This window comes from Palaemon carinicauda, chromosome 45 (assembly GCF_036898095.1).
Source record: "Palaemon carinicauda isolate YSFRI2023 chromosome 45, ASM3689809v2, whole genome shotgun sequence".
Classification (NCBI taxonomy): Eukaryota; Metazoa; Arthropoda; class Malacostraca; order Decapoda; family Palaemonidae; genus Palaemon; species Palaemon carinicauda.
In genome coordinates, this window is record NC_090769.1 from 9,331,770 (window position 1) to 9,344,269 (window position 12,500).

Sequence of the window (12,500 nt, forward strand, 5' to 3'; positions counted from 1 at the left end):
TGAACACTTTCATCTGACTGCCAAGGACACGAAGGCCCGCTCGAAATGGTGTTTAAAAATAGCCAAAATATATAAAAACAAAGTTATTTTTATATTTTTTTCATGTCATGACATTTCGTTGGGGTTGTATAATGAAAGGGCCCAAATATATTATACATATTTTGCAATGCTTTTTACTGCAATTACTTGAGATCAGGATTTCTGCTGTGCAGTTTTTTCAGGCAATTTACTTTAGTAAACGCATTAGAAATTTGCGGAAAACCAAACAATTTCCACTAATTTGCAAATGTTGAAGTACACTAATTTCATTCAACTTTAGGACGTTTATGGATCGATGTAAAGCGCAATGATGATTTATGCTAATCTGTGAAGCGTTATCAACTTTCCTTTTGGTTTTTTATATTTTTAACACTGAGATAACGTAAAATATCTTAAATGCTTTTACTTCATAGCATATTACAAAAAGCAGCTAAGCCGATAAAATTCAAACTTAAAAATCGAAATAGCATTTTCATCTCTTTAGTATATTAAATATATTTTAGCAGTCACTATCTTAACATTTTTTTTTTAATTACTGACCGGTTTAAACAATTCCAAAATTTTCATCCGAAGAAGTCCTTCAGTTAATGTGAAAATTACCGTCCATCTCTGGGTATTATTCATGTGTCTATTATTTAGTTTTGATCTCTGTTACCTACTTCATGAATGAAACAATGACATCATTAAACATTACTACTTATGATTCGCGGTCAACCTCGTTACGTCAGACTAAGCAAATACTTTCCTTGTTAGTCCTACTAAGCTTACTTGAGGTAGAAGTCAGAACAAAGTAACTTTATTCATTTAAACTCCAAAACAGGAAATACAATAAATAGATAGGTGTGGAAATTTTATCCCTAGGGAAGCAAGAAACTTATCTATTGAAAACGTTTCTGCCTGGTGATTTCCCGGACTGGGATTCAGGTCACTCTCAAGAAGGATAGTTTCTTATAGAGTTTGCAACCTCGCCATCCTTTTGACCTAAGAATAGGGGGTTGGGGAGAACATAGGTCTACCAGCTGAGACATCAGTAGCCGTTGCCTGGCCTTCCCTGGTCCTAGCTTATGTGGAGAGGGGGCTTTTCAATTATCATATGTATATTAAGGTCAGTCTCGAGTCTAGGGCATTGTCTTGCTAGCTAGAACATTGTTACTGTCCCTTGTCTCTGCCATTCATGAGCAGCCTTTAAAGGAAACATGGAAATGAATCCCATAGTTTTGCTGTGAAGGGAAGAAATCAATGAACATTAAAATCCGAGAAATACTTAGATTAATAAAATAAATACAGGAATTGGTTCCCAAATTCGTCTTGCAATTTGTACAGGTTCTGCTTTGAACATTGCTCCTATGACATGGATAGCAACACATTCTCCTTTAACTTCTCGAAATACATATTTGCGGTTAATATAACAACCCATTCATACTTTTCACTAACAAACAGCGTCGTATTTTCATACCATACTATTCTTTGTATCCCTAAGAAATAAGTTTGATATGTCAAAAAATGATGTTTCATAATATTGATATCCATTTTACTAACATTGCTTAAGATTTGCATAGACCAAAATACTAAAGCATGCCGCACCATATTAAGTATTTAAAGTTTTTTTTGCAAAGCTATGTAAAATATAAATGTATATGTACATGTATATATATGTATATATATATATATATATATACATATATATATATATATATATATATATTATTATTATTATTAATTATTATTATTATTATTATTATTATCATTATTATTATTATTATTATTATTGATAGCTAAGTTACAACTCTAGTTGGAAAAGCAGGATGCGATAAGCCCAAGGGCTCCAACATGGAATACAAGGAAAATTACCTCAGTGAAGAAAGAAATAAAAAAATAAATAAACTACAAGAGTAGAAATTACTATATATATATATATATATATATATATATATGTATATACGGCACTACCGCTGGAGAGTTATGGGATCCTTTGACTGGCCAGACGGTACTGCATTGTATCCTTCTCTTTGGTTACGGTTCTTTCCTTTTGCCTACACCGACACCGGAAAATCTGGCCTATTCTTTACAGATTCTCCTCTGCCCTCATACACCTGACAACACTGAGATTACCAAACAATTCTTCTTCACCCAAGGGGTTAACTACTACAATGTAATTGTTCAGTGGCCACATTCCTCTTGGTAAGGGTAGAAGAGACTCTTTAGCTATGGTAAGCAGCTCTTCTAGGAGAAGGACACTCCAAAATCAAACCATTGTTCTCTATTCTTGGGTAGTGCCATAGCCTCTGTACCATGGTCTTCCACTGTCTTGGGTTAGAGTTCTCGTGCTTGAGGGTACACTCGGGCACAATATTCTATATAGTTTCTCTTCTTCTTGTTTTGTTAAATTCTTTATCGATTATATAGAAAATATTTATTTTAATGTTATTACTCTTCTTAAAATACTTCATTTTTCCTTGTTTCCTTTCCTCACTGGGCTATTTTCCCTGTTGGGGCCCTTGGACTTATAGCATCCTGCTTTTCCAACAAGGATTGTAGATTAGCATTCAATAATAATAATAATAATAATAATAATAATAATAATAATATATACATATATATATATATATATACAAATATATATATATATATATATATATATATATAATATTATTGTATAAATAAATTTTTAATTATATGGCATAAACTTAGAAGCAATACAAAACGTAAAACCAAAGAAGGGAGCGAATCATTCTAAAAAAAAAAAGAAATCCTATTTATTTTTCTTCAAATTTATCGGACCAGTATAGAAAAAAAGGGAACATTCGAGGCAAAAGACGTGATGAACACTGTAGTCAAAGAAAATAGAGAGAAAATGGAAGGAAAACACGTTGAAAAAGACCATTCACTTCAGAGGCCTCCTCTCTTTCCAGCCTGCTTAGTACTGTAGGCGCACGGGGTCAACAACAGCCTTGTCCTTTTACCATTGACTGAACAAAGGGAGAAAGAAGAGTTTCTTCTGCGCGCTAAAAATACAATAGAATTCCTCTTGATCTCACAACATCTTATGGATTACAATCCAGACGTTTTGTTTTCGGAAATCGATTCGATTTTGGGTGAGAACTTGGCCTTCAATTCGTTGTCAGGCTTTCAGGATGTGAGGTTGCACGAGTGCTTGACTTGTTACTTTACTTTAAGGGCTGATTTTCAGGTCCTATACTGCAGGGATACCTACTCTTCATAAGAACACAGCGTTCAGGATGTGAAACGGCAAGAGTCATTGACTTGTTACTTTACTTTAAGGGCTGATTTTCAGGTCCTATACTGCAGGAATACCTACACTCCATAAGAACACAGCGTTCAGGATGTGAAACTGCAAGAGTCATTGACTTGTTACTTTACTTTAAGGGCTGCTTTTCTGGTCCTATACTGCAGGGGAACTCTACTCTCTATAAGCCCACAGCGTTCAGGATGTGAGGCTGCACGAGTGATTGACTTGTTACTTTACTTTAAGGGCTGCTTTTCTGGTACTATACTGCATGGGAACCCTACTCTCTAAAAGAACTTCAGTCACTGTATCGTATACATTCCAAAGCATTCGGCATTTCACACCGCATATTGTTCGTTTAATGTCAAACCCACATTACCGAAGCTCTTAGAAAACAAGAAAGTCTTCAATTTCCTCTTGAAAGCCTTAATACTTTCAGTCTTTCGGATGGCTTGTGGGAGATTATTGTATAGTCTTGTGCCGCATATTTGAAAGCTCTAGAAACTAGAGTAGACAGTTGTTTGTTTGATTGTTACTGCACTGGTGTTGCAATAACAGAGGTTATTGACACTTAAAAAATTTCTGGCAAAAAGGTTGTGTTCGACGCCGAAGCATAATATTCGCAAAAATGTAATATCAAACAAGAAACTATTTTCGAAAAAAGTAGTATTCATCGGTAATATAACTCTTTTCCAAACATTTTGTCATGCGACTTTCGAAAATACAGTATATATTTCCCAAAAGGTGGTAGTCGACGGTACATGTTTGTGGAGAGGTATTATTCCAAAATTAATATTCTAAAATGGTAATATTTGGCGACTAAAATAAATGTGCTTAAATAAGTAATAATTGATTCAAAAATATATTTACAAATAAACAATATTAAAAAACAAATTAAATGTTTGCAAGAATATTCAACGACGAAAATTAATATTAGCAAAAGGGCATCATTGGCTAAATGATATAAGTATTTCCAAATGTTTTCATTTACTCGACGAAAACATTACTTGCAAAATGTTAATATAAAACACTTTAAAAATAATAACAACATAAGTATCCTATTTAACTTTGTGGATAACGAAATAATTCTAATATGGTTAATAGATCTTTTCAACGACCAACAACTTTATTATTTTATTTTCATCAAATCCCTTTATTTCTCATAAAAAAAGCTAATTGCCTTTTATGATATTTAATTTTAACTGAAAATTGTCTTGAGATTATTCGCCAATATTTCTGATAAATATTTCAATGATCTTGGTTATACATTGTACGTACAGTGTGAATGTAAAAGTGTTTCTCCCTATGACCATCACTATTAATTGGAGCCGCATAATCCTTATTTGAACATTAATAAAAAAAATACTCTTTGTACAAAATATATTAGAAAGAGAATATTTGAAGTAATTGCATTTTTTCCACTTGAAAACAACACTTATAGAGAATATATATATATATATATATATATATGTATATGTATATGTATATATATATATATATATATGTATATATATATATATATATATATATAAATATATATATATATATATATATATATAAAATAATTCATCTTATATCAAAGGGCATTGAGAGATAATTGTGTTTCTTACGTAAAGGATCTTAAATCTTAGGGGAAAAAATGCAAACGGGAAATCTATGAAAAAAAAAAAAAAAAAAAAAAAAAAAAAAAAAAAAAAAAAAAAAAGATACGGGAATTAAAAAGCACAACAAGAAAAAATAATCCTCTGATAACGGAAATCGAGGGATTTTGGATATTGCCAAGATTTCCGTCCTAATCACGTGAAATCAGATATAATAGAGTAAAAATTTTAAAGTTAAAGCGTAACAAATAGTAAATCCAAAAAATTAGGTCAGAGATGAATGTTCAAATGGAAAAGATAATGAGACGGATTATAAGGGCAAGGGTGAGAGTTATGCGGAAGATTAATGCATAAATAGAAGAAAATAACAAAAAAAATAGGATTCTTGCGAGAAAATGAATAAGGTTGCAACGATCTTTCGGAATATATGAAATAGGAATAAAATGGGAATGAAGAAGAAGAAGAAGATGACTCGGAATATATGAAATGGAATAAAAGATGGAAGGAAGAAGAAGAAGAAGAGAGAGAGAGAGAGAGAGAGAGAGAGAGAGAGAGAGAGAGATCCAATCTAATAATAATTGGATAAAAGTAAGAGGAGGATTAGAAGAATAGGGAAAAAAAGAGAAAAAAAAGAGGAGGAGGAGAAGGAAGAGAAGAAGGACACCCAAGTGAGTGACAAAGAGCGAGATGAGTTCTCCAGCAACAAGTTTCAATGAAGTCTTTTTCTGCTGACGGAGGCTTGGTAGGAGGACCGAGGGGCGGGGGGTGTCTGAAGGCGCAGAGGGGAAGGGAAACACTGGTAGAAGAGGGGAGATGGGGGGGGGGGGAGGAGAGGCTTGTGGGAGGCGAGATAATGTTTTCTCACAGGAAAAAGGTGGACGCAAACCACGATGGAAGTGTCCAGAGGCTTTTCCCTTCTTTCTCCCACAACGACTTTCTATTATTTCAGGCGAGGGCCATTTATGATAGCCCTCTCTCTCTCTCTCTCTCTCTCTCTCTCTCTCTCTCTCTCAGCCACGCTAGTGCCTCGCATGTCGCATGGAAATGGATTTCTTCAGCGACTTATTGTGATAAACATAAAATAATATATAATCAGGAGAAGGGAAAATGATTATTTTCTGTTTCGTGAATATCTTATATATATTCTCTCTCTCTCTCTCTCTCTCTCTCTCTCTCTCGGAGTGGGATGTGCCTCACTTTTTCGCCACGCGTCTGTAATTTCACCAAAATCTCGCGTGCTTCACAAAGGAAATCAAAAAGCACTTTAGGATTGGTGATCAATACGTGTTCGGAGAATTACGACAGGACTGATACGGTAAGGTATTAGGAATAAATAACCAGATGAGATATTATGGAAATTGCATATTCACACGCGTTTATTATATATATATATATATATATATATTAATGTACGCGACCGGTCAAAAATGAGGGCTAAATATTTAGATAGATATGCATACAAACGCCCACACACAGATTTAACCCTTTCCATCCCTTCCCCTTTCCTAACTACCATTCAGCAGTTTAGGCAATATATGAGATTGTCGTTTCCGAGTGGTTGCCGCTCAGCGTGACAGGAACGATACATATATATGTATGTATGTATATATACATATATATATATATATATATATATTAAAATATATATATATATATCTATATCTATAGATATATATATATATATATATATATATAAATATAATATATATATATATATATATATGATAGAAATCAATTCAATGTCGTGTTCCTTTAGAGCCTCTGGTGGCATGATCAAGAGAGACTTTGCCTTTCATTTGAAGAGACTAGGATTTGACCCCAATGTGAGATAAAAATATAATTGCTTTTCAACATGATATTGTACTTATTTTCATCATATATATATATATATATATATATGTGTGTGTGTGTGTGTGTGTGCCATAACCATACACTTACACAGATATACTCAAAGATTGCATATAATTTTGAATAACTTATATTGTTTGTATGGCACAAGAATTTGTCTATATGCTTATATATGTAGTCATGAACTTTCTTTACAATGTAATTATATATTGAAATTATAACTTCACTAATAGTTGAAATTTTTTATATTTTCTGTACGATCATGTCTAAAAATATCTTATTCTTACGGTCTTTTTTACCTGTAATTCATTTAAGTTTCTGGAAAATTTTAATTAATTCTTTAAAATTTCCAAAATTCCAATCTTAATCCTTTGTCGACCGCAATCCTTTCATTTCTGAAAACTTTTAATCTTACAGTTTTCTCGATTACAAAATATTTTGAACTTTGTGAAAAGTTTAGCTGTCATTATTCAAAACGAGAATTTCTTTAAACTTACTTTTTCATTTATAAAAAAATTCTTCTAATTTTCTAAAATCTAAATTAAATCGGCTCTGTCAGTTTTACCTCAATACATGGGAGAGGTTATTTTCCTTGTTTCTTCATTCGGAGTCTTTCCTTCGTCAAGACTTACCTTATGAATCCTGGTAGTTCATTCAAGCATGTATTGCTACATCTTACTTGTAACCGCACACTTTCTGGTATATTGGTATTAACCTTTCAATATATATATATATATATATATATATAATCATATATATATATATATATATATATACATATATGCATTCTTCAAACCTTTCAATATATATATATATATATACACATACATATATGCATTCTTCAACCTTTCGATATACACACACACACACACACACATATATATATATATATATATATATATAATTACTGTATATATCATCAGCATCTATTCCTACGCCTATTGACGCAAAGGACCTCGGTTACATTTCGCCAGTCGCCTCTATCTTGAGCTTTTAAAATCAATATTTCTCCATTCATCATCATCTACTTCACGCTTCAAAGTCCTTAACCATGTAAGGTTATGACTCGAAGGCGAGATGAATGCAACTGAGTCGCAACCTACTCTTGGCCCGTATGAATGCAACTGAGTCACAACCTACTCTTGGCCCGTATGAATGCAACTGAGTCACAACCTACTCTTGGCCCGTATGAATGCAACTGAGTCACAACCTACTCTTGGCCCGTATGAATGCAACTGAGTCACAACCTACTCTTGGCCCGTATGAATGCAACTGAGTCACAACCTACTCTTGATATTTACAGTATACATTCTTCAACTTTACAATATATATATATATATATATATATATATATATATATGCTGTATATATATCATCAGCATCTCTTCCTACGCCTATTGACGCAAAGGACCTCGGTTATATTTCACTAGTCGCCTCTATCTTGAGCTTTTAAAATCAATATTTCTCCATTCATCATCTACTTCAGGCTTCATAGTCCTTGGCCATGTAGGCTTTACGAGTGGGGATACCTTAATATGATGAAAGGGTTTGTGTATTGCCATGATCAGCAAAACTGTACTAATCAGAGACACCCATATTAGGATGGTTTGCTGTGAGCGATCAGACTAAAGTCCCCCATCAGCATGGTGATGTAAACTCCCCAGACATGAGTAAGGACATGGCTGAGGCCTTTGCCTTACAGTGGACTAGAAACGGCAGCATTTTTTGTTGTTTTGTGTGCGTATATATATATATATATATATATATATATATATATATATACAGTCTACGTTCAAATACACGAAAAAAAACACACGAAAAAAAACACAAAGGACGATGTTTCGTACGCAAATAAATCTCTGCAAACTACAGAAACTAGAAGTCTATCGGCTCGCAGAGCATTTTACATTGGTAATGAAGCCGGGAGCGATGCTGCTGCAATATCTCCGAGCTGAAAACTGGTGGGAGAAAATCTTATGATATTCAGCAACTCTCAAATGTTTGTTTTGCAAATTCAGCGGCCGGACTCTAATTAGCATCGAATTTTCTCAATCAATATGCAGAAATGCATTGCTTCAGATAGCGATAAAATTCTCCCCAACTGGATTGGTATAAAAAAAAAAAATAGACTATGAAAATGGAGGCAGTAGGAAAGAATCAAATCCACTATTCAGACTTAAAACAGACCGCAGGAAAGAATACACTTTCTCTTTCAATACTCTAGGCTGGATAGGAAAGGAATTAGCTCGCCCCACAAGAAGAAAAACGGAGGCAAAGAAGAAAGAAAATAAAATACCTTCCTTACGAAGAAAATTTATACTGAAGAGTCATATAGATAGGATTTAGAAAATTATCTTCCGGTGTTTAATATCAACCCAAATCTATTTTTAGCACACTAATTACGCGAGCGCACGCCTTTGTTCCATTTTTTTCCAAAATATTGTTCAGATAAAAATCAAAACATTAATCATGATCGTAGAACCAATAGTAGTAGTAATAGTAGTATTATTATTATTATTAGTAGTAGTAGTAGCCAATTTTGTTGGTAGTATAAACAAAATTGTGTTGATGTACGCAGCGACAAAAATCTCAAATAAACCGAATTGTAGTTGATAGACAAACCTTTATTCTCTTGTGACTCAAAAGCGTGATGAATGCAACTGAGTCGCAACCTACTCTTGGCCTGTATGAAAGCAACTGAGTCGCAACCTACTCTTGGCCCGTATGAATGCAACCGAGTCGCAACCTACTCTTGGCCCGTATGAATGCAACCGAGTCGCAACCTACTCTTGGCCCGTATGAATGCGACTGAGTCGCAACCTACTCTTGGCCCGTATGAATGCGACTGAGTCGCAACCTACTCTTGGCCCGTATGAATGCGACTGAGTCGCAACCTACTCTTGGCCCGTATGAATGCGACTGAGTCGCAACCTACTCTTGGCCCGTATGAATGCGACTGAGTCGCAACCTACTCTTGGCCCGTATGAATGCGACTGAGTCGCAACCTACTCTTGGCCCGTATGAATGCGACTGAGTCGCAACCTACTCTTGGCCCGTATGAATACAACTGAGTCACAACCTACTCTTGGCCCGTATGAATGCGACTGAGTCGCAACCTACTCTTGGCTGGTATGAATGCAACTGAGTCACTACCTACTCTTGGCACGTATGAATGCAACTGAGTCACAACCTACTCTTGGCTGGTATGAATGCAAGTCACAACCTACTCATGGCCCGTATAAATGCAACTGAGTTACAACCTACTCTTGGCCCGTATGAATGCAACTGAGTCACAACCTACTCTTGGCTGGTATGAATGCAAGTCACAACCTACTCATGGCCCGTATAAATGCAACTGAGTTACAACCTACTCTTGGCCCGTATGAATGCAACTGAGTCACAACCTACTCATGGCCCGTATAAATGCAACTGAGTCACAACCTACTCTTGGCCCGTATGAATGCATCTGAGTCGCAACCTACTCTTGGCCCGTCGACAGGCCAAGAGTAGGTTGTGACTCTGCAGATGCATTCATCTCGACTTTGAGTCACAGCCTACTCTTGGCCCGTCACACTCTAATACTTGCTGGGACAAACATTCAAGAATATCTGGTATGATAATAGTACCAGCAGAAGTAGCAGTAGTAGTAGTAGTAGTAGTACGGTAAGCTGCTCTTCTAGGATAAGGACACTCCAAAATCAAACCATTGTTCTCTAGTCTTGGGTAGTGCCATAGCCTCTGTGCCATGGACTTCCACTGTCTTGGGTTAGAATTCTCTTGCTTGAGGGTACACTCGGCCACACTATTCTATATAATTTCTCTTCCTCTTGTTTTGTTAAAGTTTTCATATTTTATATAGGATATATTTATTTTAATGTTATTACTGTTCTTAAAATGTTATATTTTCTCTTGTTTCCTTTCCTCACTCAGCTACTTTCCCTGCTTTTCCAACTAGGGTTGTAGCTTAGCTAGTAATAATAATAATAATAATAATAATAATCATAATAATACAAACATTAAGAAATAACAGTATTTAAAATAGGGCGACAATGATAATGACAGTGAAGACTGAAACATTATCAAAATTACTGTACTCCGTAGGGGGAAGAAATAAAAAATAATAAATAAAAATAAGTAAATAAATATAAATATGGAAATAACACATGCAATATCAAGAATAGCAGCAATATGAAAAAAGAAGAGAATGAAAAACAAAAAAATAAAAGAAAGTGGTCAAATTACGTTGTATTCAACCTAAGAATTTTGCGCGGTAACACGGGAAAGGACGAATAAAGAAAAAGGAAAATGAAAAATGGCTAAATGACAACTCTGCAGCCCAGACTCACTTAAAAATGACAAAAGAAGATCCAAAGTTCATTAAAGACTTTTCGCTTAACAAGTGTACAACTTCGCCCTGCAATCTACGTTGCTATTTGAAACCACCTCTTCTGTGAAATTACTTTCGGTTTTTAAACAAAGTTTGTCAATACTGAAACGCCTTTGCCTGACCCCATACAGAGTAAAAGGGACGCGTTTAACACTTTATCAATTTCAAAAAGAGTTTATCGGATGCCTTCTCGCTTTTCGGAAGAAGTAGAAGATGCGTTTTATTATACAATAGTGGACGCGATCCGTCAAAAATGACGGCTAAGTATTTAGATAGTTATTGCACACAGGGTATGACTACTCCCTCTCACCCCTACCCGAGGGGCGGTGAGAGCTGGACGTAACCATACACACATTATATATTATATATATATATATATATACACACATATATATATGTACATATATATGTGTATATATATACATACATACATACAGTATATATATATATATATATATTATATATCCTTTATTATATAGGGGAGATATGCAGTATACAAGTATAGCCAAGTATGTGCACAGTCGATTATGTGAACGAACTTTTTCATACATGCATAGGAATACACACATTCATATACATGGGAGTATATACATATATGTGTGCATATATGTATGCAAGTACGTATGTATGTACGTGCGAGCAAGAGCAGAAGATATGCCAAGAGAAATTTTACCCCATCAAGGGAACACATTCTCTTCCGTCTGTGGAAGAACCCAGATTACGAGACAAAAGTTTTGCATAATTAAGGACTTTGAGATACAAAATGGAAGACGCATTAACTAACCGGGATGATTCCCGTCAAAGTTTGGCCAACATCGCATTAGAGGGTTCCTGCCTCTGCTTGACATCGTCATTCGCCCCACGCAGACGAGAACCTCTCCAAAAAACTGAACCCCGTCGTTTTGAACCTTTCTTTTTGTTTTTTTCTTTTCTTTTTGCTCAGGAATGGCATAGGAAATGGACAGTGACATTACCCCAGCAATCAGGACAATGCCCTAGAGACTGACCATATTACATATGATCAGCGTCCAAGCCTTCTCTCCACCCAAGGTAGGACCAAGGAGGGCCAGGCAGTGGCTGCTGATGACTCAGCAGATAGACCTATAGGCTATCCCAAACCCCCCAACCTTTTTCACAAGGATCAGTGCCCAAGCCTCCTCTCCACTCATGCTAGGACCAGGGAGGGCCAGGCAGTGGCTGCTGATGACTCTACAGATAAACCTATAGGCTCCCCAAACCCTCCAACTTTAGCTCACAAGGATAGTAAGGTTGCAGACACTAATGGCACTAACGAGGCTGAGCGGGACTCGAACCCCCGTCTGGCAAACACCAGGCAGAGACCTTCCAGGCAAAATCCCGTAGGGAAAGAAGTTTTGTA